Below are 18,151 nucleotides of genomic sequence, written 5' to 3'. Positions count from 1 at the left end.
CCACGGTTCCTCTATAGACGGACATAATTGGGTAAGTGTAGCCGGTGCAGGATTTGGTGCACTAACTGACCTCTCGATTTTGCCCCATAAACGTTCGATGAGATTCACGTCAGGCGATCTGGGAGGCCAAACCAATTAGTTCAAATTTTCCGGTATGTTCTTCAAACCGCTAGCGAACAGTTATGGGCTGGTAACATGGCGCATTATCATCCACAAAAATTCCTTCTAAAAGGTATTCACATAGACGATGGTAAACATTTCCAGACAAAGAAGGGGTCAGTTCGACTGGAGAACCCAATCCATTGCATGTAAACAGAGCCCATATAGTTATGGAGCAACCGCCAGCTTGCACGTTGCCTTATAACAACTTGGATGCGCCGCTTCGTGCGATCTGCGCCACGCTCTAACCCTAGCAACAGCCATTACCAACTGAAATCAGACGAGGCCACGGTTTTGCAGTCACCTATTGTCACAGGTGATGTCATGTGTTAAAAAAAGCCCTCACTTCAGTCACCTGTAGCAATAGCCTATTACACTACTGGCCATTAAAATTGCTACACCATCAAGATGACGTGCTACAGACGCGAAATTTAACCAACAGGAAGAAGATGCTGTGATATGAGAATGATTAGCCTTTCAGAGCGTTCACACAAGGTTGGCGCCGGTGGCGACACCTACAACGTGCTTACGTGAGGAAAGTTTCCATCCGATTCCTCATACACAAACAGCAGTTGGCCGGCGTTTCCTGGTGAAACGTTGTTGTGATGCCTCGTGTAAGGAGCAGAAATACGTACCATTACGTTTCCGACTTTGATAAAGGTCGGATTGTAGCCTATTGCGATTAGGGTTAGTCGTATCGCCACATTGCGGCTCGCGTTGGTCGAGATCCAATGACTGTTAGCAGAATCAGTGGGTTCAGGGTGGTAATACGGAACGCCGAGCTGGAACCCAACGGCCTCGTATCACTAGCATTCGAGATGACAGGCATCTTATCAGCATGGCTGTAACAGAACGTGCAGCCACGTCTCGATCCCTGAGTCAACAGATGGGGACGTTTGCAAGACAACAACCATCTGCACGAACAGTTCAGCGACGTTTGCAGCAGCATGGACTATCAGCTCGGAGACCATGGCTGCGGTTACCCTTGATGCTGCATCACTGACAGGAGCGCCTGCGATGGTGTACTCAACGACGAACCTTGGTGCACGAATGGCAAAACGTCATTTTTTCGGATGAATTCAGGTTCTGTTTACATCATCGTGATGGTCGCATCCGTGTTTGGCGACATCGTGGTGAACGCACATTGGATGCGTGTATTCGTCATCGCCATACTGGCGTATCACCCGCCGTGATGGTATGGGGTGCCATTGGTTACACGTCTCGGTCACCTCTTGTTCGCATTGACGGCACTTTGAAGAGTGGACGGTACAGTTGAGATGTGTTACGACCCATGGCTCTACCCTTCATTCGATCCCTTCGAAACCCTACATTTCAGCAGGATAACGCATGACCGCATGTTGCATTACCTGTACGGGCATTTCTGGATACAGAAAATGTTCGACTGCTGCCCTGGCCAGCATATTCTCCACATCTCTTACCAATTGAAAACGTCTGGTCAATGGTGGCCGAGCAACTGGCTCGTCACAATACGCCAGTCACTACTCTTGATGGACTGTGGTATCGTGTTGAAGCAGCATGGGCAGCTGTACCTGTACAGTCCCTCCAAGATCTGTTTGACTCAATGCCCAGGCGTATCAAGGCCTTTATTACGGACAGAAGTGGATGTTCTGGGTACTGATTTCTCAGGATCTATGCATCCAAATTCCGTGAAAATGTAATCACATGTCAGTTGTAGTATAATGTATTTGTCCAATGAATACCCATTTATCATCTGCATTTCTCCTTAGTGTAGCAATTTTAATGGGCAGTAGTGTAATACCAAACCTTACCCCTCCAAACAAACGGACGGATTCTTCTTACGTCTTACATTGGTTTTCGCACCTATTTCACGCAATGTTGCTTGTATGTCAGCAATGATTAAACTCTAAGCTAACGCTGCTTCTCTTGGTCGTTAAGCGAAGGCCTGTGGCTCCATCGTCGTACGTGACGAAATGTAACGCCTGAAATTTTATGTTCTCGGCACGTTATTGACTACAGAATGCCCCAATGTATCCGAAATCGAATGTGCTATGCGTCTGGTTCCAACTATCATTCCTCGTTCAGATTCCCGTCCCGGGGCCAAAATCTCATCAGAAACCTTTTCACAAGAATCATCTGAGTACAACTGAGAGCTCCTCTAACGCACCGTCCCTTTATACCTCGGTTTCGCGATACTGCCTCAGTAAAACCAGTCAAATCCCTTCTTCAGTATTTCTGTTATTGTGAATGTTCACTGGTGTCTTTGCAACTCGTCACACCGTTGCTGGCGGAGTCCCTAATCGTTCCTTTGCGTCCATACTCAAGAAGATAAGCGCCGGAGGACACACCACTGCGAAGTGTAACTTTTCTTTGCATTGCTACCATGTGTTACAGAAAGTAGTGATTGTTATAATGAAGTACGTTTGGTGATTAATTGGTTTTGCTTGTGGGCAAGTATCCGCCGCTCGTGGTCTCGCGGTAACATTCTCGCTTCCTGACGGGGTCAGGGATTTTCACCTGGCCCGAGATGACTGGGTGTTTTTGGGTCGTCTTCATCATCAGCATCGTTCATCCTCATAACGGTCTGTGATATTCGCTATTTTTGACTTCATTAAAACAGCAAATATGAGTAGTTAATACTTTCAGCCAGAAGGCAAATACTTGTTAATAAATAATGATTAATGTATAATAAGGGTGGAATTTTCTAAATAATGTAATTCGTCGTCTTTGGGCGGCAATATAAACAGAAAAATACGGATAGATATGCGATCCTTCACTATTTTGTTCGCTGGAGAACAAATGAAGCCTTGAGCGCTAAAAAGACTTGTACTGTTTTTCTCAAGTAAGACGGACGCAGATTTGTGGCAGTCTGATCTAACTTTTTACTAAATGTATAAAAACGTGTTATGTCTAAGTTTGAGTGAAGTGTAAAGAACTGTTATAACTTACCGTGACGACGCACGAGCGACTCAAAGAAGACAATGGCCATATAAAAGAGCGCTCAATGGACATGATACGGACATAAAAATCTACCGTAATTGTTGTACTAAGCTTAAGGTACGATATATGTTTTAGTTTTTAATAAATATTTGTTCTGGGAATACTGAATCATTTAGCGGTGTTAATTCCTATCATCTCCTCAGTATTATTATCATTTTAATTATGCATTTTGCTAAGATTACAGACACGGAGATCAGCAGTCCAATGTGCGTGTTACATTGATAAAAAGAAAACTGTTTTATCGTCTTATTGCATCAGCTTTAATAATGAATTTCCCTTTTGTGTGATGTTACAGTTGTTTTTGCGCCCTTAAGAACTTTCTGGTCCCTTAGGAAATTTTTTTGTCATAACAATAACTTCACAACCGGGTATGATCGTATCAACGATCATGAAGTAATTAGAAAGACGATAATGCGATTTCTTAATCCATGGCACGCTAGTTGTGACTGCCTCAAGCCACGCGAAACTGCAAGTAAAAACTAATCACATCTCATAATGCAATATTTTATGACAATGGTCAATCCATGATTCTTACGCCAATTGTGATTGATAAAACAGTAAGCTAAATCTCAATTTCCAACTTTCCATTGAATAACAACATCACTTTTCTTTTGTAACATCACAGGTCGGAGGAAGACAACGGCCTACCCCCTACATTAGGACCTGGCATTGTATGGCGGTGCGGGTCTGCCGCATCGTTCCTCTACGCTCTGTCAAGAAGCATGGGACTTCATTTCAATATGAGCAAGTGTTTACAACACGTAGTTACGTAACTAACGTATTGTGCCTAGTGTCATGGTGTTGTGAACACCTGCAAGCTAAATCAGCTTTGCGCTTTTGACGTCCTCGATCAGATCGTTCTCTATAATTTATTATTTGAGTAAGTACGTATATGGTCATATCCTGATTGACCGTCCACACGACACTGGCGTTAGTTACACAGGCTGCGGGGTCAATGATATATACAGATCGTGAAACGATCTTTTGGTATCATATTAGTCGGCTTGTTCACCGCACTACGCGAACGCTCGGCTGAGTGCAGGGATCACGGGAAATCTACATCTACGTCTAAGGGGATCCTCTGCAAATCACACTTAACTGCGTGGCAGAATGTTCATCGAAACAGTTTCACAAAAATTCTTCGTTATTCCTCTCTTGAACAGTGCCCTGAAAAAACAAACACATATATCTTCCCGATCGGGCTCTGATTTCTCTTATTTTATTATGACTATTGTTTCTCCCTATGTGGTTCGGTGTCAACAAAATATTTTCGCATTCGGAGGAGAAAGTCGTTGACTGAAATTTCATAAGATGATTCCACCGCAACAAAAAATGCCTTTGTTTTAATGGTGTCCATCCCGAATTCTGTTCATATCTGTAACACTCTTTCCCCTAGTTTGCGGTGATACAAAACGTGCTGCTTTTCGTTGCACTTTCTTGATGTACTCCGTTAATTCTATGTGGTAAACATCCCAGACCGCGCAGAACTTTAAAAGGCAAACGTAGCGTAGGCAGTCTCCTTAGTAGATCTGTTACATTTTCGAAGTATCCTGCCACTAAAACGCAGTCTTTGGTAGCCTTCCCCACAACAGTTCCTCTGTGTTCCTTCCAGTATAAGTTGTTCGTACTTGTAATTACTAGGTATTTAGTTGTATTTACGGCCTTCAGATTTGACTGGTTTATAATGTAACCGAAGTTTAACGGATTCCTTTTGGCTCTCATGTGGATGGCCTCACACTTTTCATTATTTAGGGTCAATTGCAAATTTTGTACCACTTTCATGTCTTTCCAAAATCGTTTTACAATTTGTTTTGATATTTTAATGAGTTTACTAGACGATAAACGACAACGGCATCTGCAAACAACTTAAGACGGATACTCAGATCGTTTTCTAAATCGTTTACACAAATAAGTAACAGCAAAGGGTCTATAACACTACCTTGAGGAACGCAAGAAATGACTTCTGTTTTATTCGATGAATTTCCGTCAGTTACTGCGAACTGTGACCTCTGTGTTCGGAAATCAAGAATTCAGTCACATAGCTGAGCACGCAATTTCACTACAAGGCGTTTGCGTGGTTCAGTGTCAAAAGCGTTTTGGAAACCTAGGAATATGAAATCAGTCTGACATCCGCTGTCAATAGCACTAAACATTTAAACTGTGTAAAGAGTTAGTTCTGTTTCACAAGAAACATGTTTTTGAAATCCGTGTTGACGGTGTGCCAATAGACCGTTCTCTTCAGGGTAATTCATAATGTTCGAACACAATATATGTTCCAAAATCCTGCTGCATATCGATGCCAATAATTTGGGTCTGTAATTTAGTAGATTAGTCCTACCACCTTTCGTCTACGTCTAGCGTCTACGTCCACGCCTACGTGATTTTTCTGCTATTCACAATAAAGTGCCTGGCAGAGGGTTCAATGAACCGCCTTCAAGCTGTCCCTCTACCGTTCCTCTCTCGAACGGCACGCGGGAAAAACGAGCACTGAAATTTTTCTGTGCGAGCCCTGATTTCTCTTATTTTATCATGATGATGATTTATCCGTATGTAGGCGGGTACCAACACAATGTCTTCGCAATCGGAGGAGGAAATTTGTGGTTGAAATTTCATGAGAAGATCCCGTCTCAACGAAAAACGTCTTTATTTCAGTGAATGCCACTTCAATTCACGTATCATGTCTGTGGCACTATCTCCACTACTTGGTGATAAAACGAGCTGCACTTCTGTTTACTTTTTCGATGTCATCCGTCAGTCCCATCTGATGCGGATCCTACACCGCACAGTAATACTCCAGAATAGGGCGGACAAGCGTGGTGTAAGCAGTCCTTTAGTAGACCTGTTGCACCTTCTAAGTGTTCTGCCAATGAATCGCAATCTTTGGTTGGCTCTAACCCCTACATTATCTATGCGATCGTTCCAATTTAATCTATTTGTAATTGTAATCCCTAAGTATTTAGTTGAAATTACAGCCTTCAGATTTATGTGACTTATCGCGTAATCGAAATTTAGCGAATGTCTTTCAGTACTCATGGGAGTAACTGCACACTTTTCTTTATTCAGGGTCAATTGCCACTTTTAACACCATACAGATATCTTATCTAAATCATTTTGTTCGTTTTGGTCATCGGATGACTTTACGAGATGGTAAATGACTGCATCATCTGCAAACAATCGAAGACGGCTACTCAGATTGTGTCCTATGTCGTTAATGTAGATCAGGAACAGTAGTGGGCCTCTAACACTTCCTTGGGGAACGTTGGATATTATTTCACTCCATAAACTTCCGCCTATTTGTACGAACTATGAACTTTCTGATAGGAAATCACGAATCCAATTGCACAACTGAGGTGATATTCCATAGGCACGCAGTTCCGTTGGAAGACGCTTGTGAGAAACGGTGTGGAATGCCTTCTGGAAATCTTAATGTTTGGAATCAATTTGACATCCCCCGTCGATAGCACTCATTACTTCATGAGTAAAAAGGGCTAGTTATGTTTAGCAAGAACGATATTTTCAGAAACCATACCGACCACGTGTCAATAAATCGTTCTCATCGAGGTACTTCGTAATGTTCGAATACAGTATATGTTCCTAAATTCTACTGCAAATCGACGTTAGTGATACGGGCCTGAAATTCAGCGGATAACTCCTACTTCCCTTTTTGGGTATTGGTGTGACTTGAGCAATTTTCCAGTCTTTAGGTACAGATCCCCGAGGATATCTATTTTTATGTTTCTCATCTTGTCAGTTGTTATTGATTGGAATTCGGGAATATTTACTTCGTCTTCTTTGGAGAAGTAGCTTCGAAAAATCGTGTTTAATAACTTTGCTTTAGTGACACTGTCATCTGTGACTTCACCGTTGTTATAGCGCAGTCAAGGTATTGACTGCGTCTTGCCACTGGTGTGCTTTACCGATGACCAAAATTTCTTTCGGTTTTCAGCCAGATTTCGAGACAGAATTTCGTTGCGGAAATTATTGACATGATCTCGCATTGAAGTACGCACTATATTCCGAACTTCTGCCTGACTTTGCCAGTCTTGAGGATTTTGCGTTGTTTTAAATTTGGCATGCTTTTTTCGCTGCTTCTGCAAGAGCAGTCTGGCCCGTTTGGTGTACCATAGGGGTTCAGTACCATCACTTATTAATTAAACCTTTCTTGAATATTGGTGTGACCTGTGAAACTTTCCAGTCTTTTGGCGCGGGTCAATATTGAATTTGAAAGGTACCCATTGAAGGTCTTAATGTAGTCATTTACGATCGCCAACACGAACGATTTGAGCACGCAGTCAATAATTATAAAGCTCGTCTGCAATAGTTACTCGCGTCAGGACAGGCTCTCGTAAGACTTTGAGTGCTACGTGCTGAGACGTGCGCGCCAAGTCCTGTCTTTCTCGTGGGTCTGGCAAAGACGAGAAGTGACGTCAATCGTTTATTGTCTCTCGCTCCAAGTAGTACGTAGATTTCACACCAAAACGTGCAGCACTGGCACCACCATAGCACTGAGATCTGGATTCCACAATAATCGCTCAGCAGTGAAACACTTCGACCAGTTGTTGTTTACTGGTGTCTGGAATCCAATGTGCTGTTTGTATGATTCCTCAGAATTTGAATAGTGTTCCAGGTGAAATCATCAATTACATATTGGGTTACACTTTACACTCACTTCTCACCGCCTCTGCACCACGTCTGCCTTGTGAGAACCATCAATGTTTCATTCGCAGCAGCACCCAGGTTGTGTCTAGCACATCATTAAAGCTAAGAGTACTCCTCTGCCCAGCATTGTTCACAGTTTATTTAGACAAACGCATTTCGATAAGCTGTATAGAGACATACCGTATAGGGCAGCGGAGTTTCTCCAACTTCAGACTGCAATTCGTCTGCCCACACAGTTTCTCACCAAACATCGTGGTACTATTTACTGTACAGATTCTTAGGCTTTAAAGTCATGGACATCAAGGAAACGGTTAGTAATATTTCTTAACCAACAATAACAGGTTTGAATGCACTAAAGCTAAACAGTAACACTGGACTTTGGACCTCTTCGTTAACTAATATGTTACTTGCGTAAAATTACAAATGAATGCTCATCCGCAACGTAGGTTGCCGATAAATATTTTCAACACACATGTCACCAGAATCGGAAATACAACATGACTTATTTCATTCATAAACACATCTTTGCACAGAGCTAATAGCGCCTGTCAGTAGGAAAGCGTATCAAAGTTCGTGGTACAAGAGACATTTCGTAAAGGATGCACAGGTTGGTTTTACTGTGGATTGTTTGGTGCAACACCAATAAAAATTACGTCTGATGTAGTTGAGAATTTTCGTTTTTATGCCGCGCCCTCTAACATAAAATGGGCGACAGGCACAAATGAACCCTGCAGCGGTCTCGGGTACTGTGTCTGTGTGTTGAAGACCAGAGGTCGTACGTTAAGATCGAAACTTTACGCTGCAAAAACCCAACAGAAATCCACAATGTGTTAAGTGAAGTTTGTGGTGAGTTTACAGTAGACCATAGTATAGTTGGACGTCGGGTTAATCGTTTTCGTGGTGGTCGTAGGAACATAGACGATAATCCATGACCCAGAAGGCCAAAAACGTCAACATGGAAGGAGTGTGAAACTTATGGCAGTCGCTCTTGAAGAAGATCGCAATGTGACTTGTGAGGAACATTCCACAGCGACGGGTATTTCGTACTGTGACAAATGATTTAAAGAAGAGAAATATTTCTGCGAGATGGGTCCCACGCTGTTTGTCTGATGAAGAGAAGCAGAAACGCCTGGACATTGCAACCTTTCTCAAACAACTTTCGACCGTGAAGGTTAAGGATTCAGTGTCAAACAGTCGCAATTGATGAGACTTGGATTAGTCTTTGAACCGGAGCTGAAATCACAGTCCAATGAGTGGGCAGATTCAGATTCTCCTCGTCCAAAAGAATTCGACGCGCTCAATCGAATCTCGAGCTGATGATGATTTTTGCTTATGATCACCATGACAGACAGAGTCACACATGGAACGAGTGTAATAGCAGCATATTATCGTAATTTCATGCAAAACCGTCGCAGAAAAATACACAAAACTTGATCTCAGTTTCTCGAGTTTGGGCCACTCAATATACACGACAATTATCGTCGGTGTATCGGCAGTGTTGTAGCCCAAACACTGCGTGAATGCGGATGGGAAGCGTTGCCGTATCCTCCAAACAGCCCAGCCATAAGTCCACTACACTGTTCCCAAAGTGGAAAAAAATCTGTGCATGGACGTCGTTATCTTTCCCCGGAGAAGCTTTCTGTGGACATTACCCAAGCCATTCGACAGATGAACTGAAGTGATGTCCTGGATGGAATAACAGCTTTAGGGAAGGTGGAATTCAGTCATAGAGAAGCATGGAGATTATACTGAAGAACTGTAAAGAGAAACTGAAGAAAACCTTTGAGTAAAAATATTAATGTCCACTGTTTATGAAATGTCCCACGTATGTCGAGAGTGTTCAGTTTTGAAACCTCAAAGGACCAGCTGTCCTATTGCTACCAGTACTAACTGAAATTTCACATTTATAGACACGACTATGGCTGATCAAATTTCGAAAAGTATATATTGCAAATCGCCAGTATCGTGGATCACAGAAATATGAAATTACGGTATATATACACTGAGGTAGCAAAGAAACTTGTATATGCATGCGTAATCAAATACAGAGATATGTAAACAGGCCAAATACGGCGCTGCGGTCGGCAATGCCTGTATAAAACAACAAGTGTCTCTAGCAGTTGTTAGATCGGTTACTGCTGCTACACTGGCAGGTTATCAAGATATAAGTGAATTTGAACGTGGTGTTATACCCGGCGCACGAAAGCTGAGACACAGCATCTCCGAGGTAGCGATAAAGTGGGGATTTTCCCACACAACCATTTCACGAGTGTACCGTGAGTATTAGTATCCCGTAAAACATCAAATTTCAGACATCGCTGCAGCCAGAAAAAGATCCTGTAAGAACGGTGTCAACGACGACTACAGATAATCTTTCAACGTGACAGAGTGGAGCAGATTTCAGTGCTGGGCCATCAACAAGTGTCAGGGTGCGAATTATTCAACGAAGCATAATCGATAAGGCCTTTCGGAGGCGAAGGCTCACTATTGTACCCTTGATGACTGCACAACACAAAGCTTTCCAACTCATCTTGGCCCGTCAACACCGACATTGAACAGTTGATGAATGGAAATATGTTTCCTTGTTGGACGAGACTCGTTTCAAATTGTATCGAGCTAAAGAGCGAGTACGGGTATGGAGACATCCTCATGAACCCATGAACCCTGCAAGTCAACATGAGACTGTTCAAGCTGGTGGAGGCTCTGTAATGGTCTGGGGCGCGTATATTTAGAGTGATATCGGACTCCTGATACGTCTAGATACGACTCTGACAGGTGACACGTATCTAAGCATCCAGTCTGATCATTTGCATAGATTCATGCCCATTATGCATTCCGAAGGACTTGGGCAGTTCCAGCAGGACAATGCGACACCCCAAACGTCCTAAATTGCTACAGAACGGCTTCAGGAACACTCTTCTGAGTTTAAACACTCCCGCCGGCCACAAAACTCCCCAGACAAGAACGTTATTGAGCATATCTGGGATGCCTTGCTAGGTGCTGTTCAGAAGAAATCTCCACCCTCTTGTACTCTTACGGATTTATGGTCAGCCTCGCAGGATTCATGGTGTGAGTGTCCTCCAGCACCCCAGCGTTACTCGAGTCCATGTCACGTCGTGTTGCGGAACTTCTTTGTGCTTGCGGGGGTCCTAGACGAATTCGACAAGTGTATCAGTTTCTTTGGACCCTCAATATGTAAACACTATTTCATTAAAAGTATCCGGACACCTGGCTGAAAATGACTTACAAGTTCGTGGCACCCTCCATCGATAATGCTGGAATTCAATGCGGTGTTGGCCCACCCTTTGCTTCGATGACAGCTTCCACTATCGTAGGCATACGTTCAATCAGGTGCTGGAAGGTTTCTTGGGGAATGGCAGCCCATTCTTCAAGGAGTGCTGCACTGAGGAGAGGTATCGATGTCGGTCGGTGAGGCCTGGCACGAAGTCGGCGTTCCAAAACATCCCAGAGGTGTGCGGTAGGATTCCGGTCGCGACTCTGTGCAGGCCAGTCCATTACGGGTGTGTTATTGTCGTGTCACCACGCCGCCATAGGCGGTGCATTATGAAAAGGAGTAGAAATACACATTCGCCATCCCCGAATTGCTCTTTAACAGTGGGAAGCAAGAAGGTCCGTACAACATCAATGTAGGCCTGTGTTAGGATAGTGCCACGCAAAAAAAAACAAGGGGTGCCAGCCCTCTCCATGATAAACATGACCAAAACATAACACCTACACTTCCGAATTTTACTTTTGGCACTACATACACTGGTAGATAACATTCACCGGGCATTCGCCATACACACACACTGCCATCGGATCGCCACATGGTGTACCGCGATTCGTCATACCACACAACGTTTTTCCACTGTTCAATCGTCCAATGTTTGGGCTCCTTACACCAAGCGAGGCGTCGTTTGAAATTTGCCGTCGAGATGTGTGGCTTATGAGCAGCCGCTTGACCATGAAATGCAAGTTTTCTCACCTTCCGCCTAACTGTCATAGTGCTTGCAGTGGGTCCTGACGCAGTTTGTAATTTCTGTGTGATGGTCTGGATAGATGTCTGTCTATTACACATTACGACCTCTTCAACTGTCGGCGGTCCCTGTCAGTCAACAGACGGGGTCTGCCTGTACGCTTTTGTGCTGTACGTGTCCCTTCACGTTCCAATTTCACTGCCAAATCGGAAAGAGTGGACCTAGAGGTGTTTAGGAGTGTGGAAATCTCGCCTACAGAGGTATGACACAAGTGACACCCAATCACTTGATCATATTCGAGGTCCTTGAGTTCCACGGAGTGCCCCAGTCTGCTCTCTGGCGATGTCTAATGACTAATCAGGTCGCTGATATGGAGTGCCTGACAGTAAGTGGCAGCACAATGAACGTAATACGGCGGTGTCGAGATACTTTTGATCACATACTGTGTATATTTCCAAATGATATCTACTTGCAGCTCTCGTCTGTCCGCATGTTATTTGTAGAATGGTTTTATATCTTGAAAAAGATGCAGTCCATTAATTCTACCTGATTTTACCAAATCCAAGCCAGGATTTGCCATTTTTGTCTTGACCTCAGGATGGAATGGAAAGGCAAACTAAACATATCTGTGCCCTGAATCCTGAATTTATCTCTTTCATTTTCTGGATTTTACTGGTCGCTCAGTTAGAGGGCAGAGAAGAGGAATGCCAGAACGATAGTCACGTGTAAACATTTGGTTTCCACTGATAGCCTCTGATAATGCTAGGTTGCTCATCAAACACTGTGACTAAGGCTGTTAGTATCTGCTCTACATCTGCTTGCTGGATAACTTGAAGGTCATCGAATTCTTGTGTTTTATAATGGACGACTTCCTGTGCAGGTATATGCTGATTTTCATATTTTCATATCACAGCTGGACACCATCAGTGAAATCAACCAATCACATTTCCTTCCCTTGGTATAATTTGCCATGGTTCACGGCTTTAGAAACCAAGTTCAAAGTGACGTAATTACGCAGGCCGGATTGGCCGTGTGGTTCTCGGCGCTACAGTTTGGAACCGAGCGACCGCTAAGGTCGCAGGTTCGAATCCTGCCTCGGGCATGGATGTGTGTGATGTCCTTAGGTTAGTTAGGTTTAATTAGTGCTAAGGTCTAGGCGACTGATGACCTCAGAAGTTAAGTCGCGTAGTGGTCAGAGCCATTTTTGACGTAATTACACCCTACCCAGGCAAGCAGATTGCCGGTGGAAAGGTATCTTATTTCGTTCTTCTTGGTCAAAATATCAGCGCCTGTTTTGCACTTGGTTGTCACCCAGCCTCGACGAGGAATGAGTGGGCTCTTCCCGCAAGGCTGGAAACTAATGAGTTTAGATTTTGGGCTCCAGCTTCAAGAATCTTGAACGCACTTCCTCTGTCAGAGCTTCTTTAAGCTCATTAGTTCAGTTGTATAACCTGGTAAATAAGTCAATCATCTGTGCACAAGTGTTTTCGAAGATGAGAGATACTGGCAAATCATTTACAGTGGTGGGAATGGCGGTTTCTGCATCAGATTTTGCATGGTTATGGCACCTATTGTGCTGTCGAGTAATCTCCATCATTAAATCTTAGAAGACGAAAACCACGTTCCACACCAATGCAGTTCGCCAAGGCCAGGCCAGCGCGGCTTCTGTCAGTCGCGTTTAGTTTGACGATGCCGTGTGAACGTCATCAGAGTGAACTTAAGTAATGGTCTCTCCACGTTCACGGCTAAAATGGTTTCAAGCCCTTTCCAACAGTGGCCGTGCCACTTTCGGTTTGGCTGTCTAAAATTGTGATGTTGATCTGTTACTTGATCTGCGCCGGTCATTGCCATGGCAGCAGGTCCCTGTGTATGGTTGTAATGTTGGATGTCAAAAATCATATAACTGTACAATGTTACTTGAATTCTGTGTTATGCACTGTTGGCGTCCAGAGTTTCATCCAGTGCACCCAATATATTTATTCAAATACACCAATTTGCAACTTGGCTTTCAAAGTTCGCAACATGCAATGAATAGTACTTGTCTCGTCGCACTACTTAGTTTTATTCACAAATTTGTCGGTGAAGTGGTGGAGACTTCCTTGCCTGTCATAGTAAGATTTTGGATTAAAGAATTTCTTCCCCAAACCTTCTTGAACGCCTCTTCAGCATACTTGGCCAAGAAGGTACATTCAAATTTCTCTAAATCTGACTTGTATCTACAGCTTGTATATGTGTCAATTTCATAACCCCACCTACAAATTTTATCATTTGTATGTACCTTCATCAGTATGACAGAGGACGCGGCCGCGCCCTTTGTACGAGGTTCCGTACAGACAGGATAAGTAATAACTGTGATACGATTTATTTAGGACTCATCCAATATATTGGAATCTGGCTGTGTTTATTCTATGACATGCCGTCTTTTGGCGGTGTTTTAATCTGATTGACAGCGAATGTTTGGTAAAAAGATACAGAGATTTTCCGCTCTAATATTTTAGTCACATGTTCACATGAAGATGTGGCTTTTAGTACCATGAAACCGGTAGATTTTATGAAATCCAACATCGCGCCAACATCACGCACCCCTCTGATATCAATTGGACGTGTAAGCGTATATATTACTACAAGTACAACCGTTGGGTGATTATAGATATTCTAACAGTCGTGGTCAATGCCGGAATGTGCTTGAGAGAAACAGCAATGTTTGTTCAATATTTAAACTTTCAGCGTTTTCCCCAGGTCAATAGTTGTAGATGCAAATGTTACATTTGGGGATGTGTGTCCACGTTTCTGTCAGCAGCTGTCAAAGCATTTAGAAACATTTTTTGGTTTCAGTTTCATTATATGCTCACTTAGCTATTTGATCTGGTGTCTTAAGTGAGGAATTAGCATATGTACTACAACTGTTGAATATCGTGAACTGTGCGAGCAGCGAGATAGGCAGTATTGCAACGACATTCTATCTGCATCCCTGAATTTTCTAATTCCACAATTTGTGTTGTATATACACAAGTTATTTTTCGCTGATTTCGTTCTGAGGGGATAATATGCGCAACAGAATTATCGAAGGAACAACTAAAAATTTGAAAATATTTAAAGAATTGACCAAGCTATAAAAGTGAATGGAAGGAAGCCTTAGAGTGCGTCATTTGTCATTCTACCAGATTACAGTAACCTCTACTGTTATTTTGTATTGTTACCTTTGGAAAAAACAAATAAGGGTGATTTTGACAGGTACCTAATAACTGTGTAATATCGCAATAAACAGTTAAGAACAGATTTAAGGATTGGAGACCGTAGTTACTTAATCCTTAATGAAATTCTTAAGGCTATTGCTATTTTGAAAATGGTGGAACAAGAGCTGAATCTGTAAGGGCTCTAAATATGGGAAGATGTTAGTTTCAAGAATGTGGAGTCGTTATCAAGAATTTGGCGCTCCAGAAAAAAAGACGACAACGAATACTAAAGGTTACCACTGCAGGACCAGGCAGATTTCTGTGCTGTAGTGCCCTGAGAGAACAAACTGCAACTGCCGGAATGCTAAGAAGTGCCTTGCAGTATATAGGTAATATAACTGTTTCAAGCCGAGCTATCAGAAATAGACTGCATGGGAGACGTTAACGCCCGTCGATCCTTAAGACTTTCAGCTATTAGTAATGGAGATTGGGCACATCATATTTTGTCGTGCCCATAACATCAGAACTGGACGGTAGATGAATGGGGACAATTCCGCTTTACACATGAGTCATGCTTCGGTTTGCACCAAGATTCAAGTACAGTGCTGGTGATGCACTAAAGGCTTAGGAACGCACACGAGGTCAACTAATGTCAATGAGCTTCTATCATGGTCTGGCGAGGCATAGTGAATAGTAGAAAAACGGACCTCGTTGTTATAAAAAGAGCCGGACAGTGTAGCCGAACGGTTCTAGGTGCTTCAGTCTGGAACCGCGCGAGCGCTACGGCAGCAGGTTCGAATCCTGCCTCGCGCATGGATGTGTGTGATGTCCTTCGGTTAGTTAGGTTTAAGTAGTTCTAAGTTCTAGGGGACTGATGACCTCAGATGTTAAGTCACATAGTGCTCAGAGCCTTTTAGATCTTTTTTTTATATAAAAAGGACAGAGCGAAATTATATCTATATTCAAAACGATTAGCAACATTTAGTGCTTCCCTGAATAATATGAGCCTAAAATCCTCTAAATACATTATAACGCAGCTCACTTTTTACCCGATCGGTGTCTGAACCGTTTCAAAGACGCAGAGTGCCCCGCGTAGTATCTTCATGCAAACGCTGTAGAGCACCTATGGGGTAACCTTCAGAGAAAAGCTCAGAGGATTTAGACCACATCTAGTGTCTGAATCAGATGTACGCTCGGTTTTGGAGAACATTCATCAAGATGAGATCTCCAGTCATATTTCGACAATGTCAAGGAGATGACAAGCTGCTCGTAGCTTAAGAGCAGATGCGACCCAATACTGATGCCAAAAACTTATTGACAGCTGAGAATGATAAGATTTTAGAAACTTCACAGTTGTCTTTACGATTCTAATGTTGCGTTTTCTTCTGAAAATTTTGTTGCTTATTATTATTGAAGTTTATGCAATGAAATGGTTATGTGTTGATGTACTTTTAAGTAATGACATGTTCGTTTGATTAGGTACATGTATATCATACTCATCTATAAAATCAACTTCCTACGACCTTTCATTAACAGACAAATTGTTAATTTCTCAGAGAATTTTGACTTGTGTGTTTTATAGTTATTATACGTAGTTTCATTTCGGCGTAATACATTTCCAATCAAAGAAAAGCCACAATGTTTATAATAATGTTAATATTGTGGTTCTTTCTTGATCGGATATTTATCGCTCCAAAACCAATCAATGCGTTTTAAATATCTATGAAACTCGAACTGCTGACAAATTCAAACAATAACTTAATGTTGATGGTCGTATTCGTACCGCCCGCATCTCATGGTCGAGCGGTAGCGTTCTCGCTTCCCACGCCCGGGTTCCCGGGTTCGATTCCCGGCGGGATCAGGGATTTTCTCTGCCTCGTGATGGCTGGTGTTGTGTGCTGTCCTTAGGTTAGTTAGGTTTAAGTAGTTCTAAGTTCTAGGGGACTGATGACCATAGATGTTAAGTCCCATAGTGCTCAGAGCCATTTTTTTTTGTATTCCTACCACGAACTAAGACACTACATCTGTCACTGATGTCACCAATACCCTGACGTTACTCCCCTTTCTATCCGTATAGAGGACGGTTGAAGTTGCTTGCCTTTTGCAGCATTTAGTGTTAAAGACGATGTAATATACAATTTTATGTGAAATATCATGAAGCACTCGCATACTTATTCTCCCAGAATGCCGGTTATTCTCCAAACGGTTTGATTCTCAGAATTTACAATTAAAAATTACAGCAGATATGCTTCAGAATATCGCAAAAATAGCAAAGTCAGTTGTAAAGCTACAGTCGTAAAACTATGGAATTGAGTGATAATAGAATGTTGATTCCATTATCGATACATGCATTCACTGAAAAAAACCTGAAAGAAGTAGGGAGAACACAATCAAATAAGAGAGGCAACCCTTTCATCAAATGCTGTAAGATGAGAGAAAATAAAGTTGTTATGAACGAGTAGCAGTATTATCTATCTAAATATTTACAGTCTCCTTTTCATTCATTGCCACAAAATTGTATCTTTACTAAAGTGGCACGTGAGGTATATTCTAATTATAGCAATGCCCATTTATTCGAGTGAAGTGATCAAGAAAGCAAAATTTAAATATTCGGCGTATGCGGAAAAGTTTATTCTGCATTCAGCTCAAAATAATATTCCGATGCTGCTACACATTCTTCAACTACCGGGTTGTTCGGGGGATGCTGCTACAGAAGAATGCTTCGGGGTTCGTGTTATTGAGTATATAATGTTCCGTTATGCGTTACTGGAAAATACTCTTCTCGGAAGTGACTTCATTTCGCCTTACGCTGCTGTCGAATTGCATGCATGCGAGTGCCCGTCGGCTGACAGATATAATTCCTGCTCCAGCCCTTACCGTTTCATGAAGTTCCCATTGGTGCGGCACTATACGTAGCCTTTAAAATGTAATTTTGGCGGAAAACCAGAGCATCGCAGATATTCGTAGGCGCTTGCACAATGTCCACGGAGAAATGGCAGTGAGCAAAACCTCAGTGAGAGGTTGGGCGAGGCGTCTGTCATCATCCCAACGACGTCGTTCATACCTACCCTATCTCACTCTTGCTGGCAGGCCGTACACAACTGTGACTCCTGCAATCTTGGAATGTGTGGGCACGCTTATTTGGGGTGATAGTCGGGACACAGTGAAACAACTCGCTGCACAACTGGACGAATTCTGCTT

Source organism: Schistocerca serialis, chromosome 7 (genome assembly GCF_023864345.2).
Source record: "Schistocerca serialis cubense isolate TAMUIC-IGC-003099 chromosome 7, iqSchSeri2.2, whole genome shotgun sequence".
NCBI classification, from domain to species: Eukaryota; Metazoa; Arthropoda; class Insecta; order Orthoptera; family Acrididae; genus Schistocerca; species Schistocerca serialis.
The sequence above is the reverse complement of the archived record's forward strand: the minus strand, read 5'-3'. Positions refer to the sequence as shown.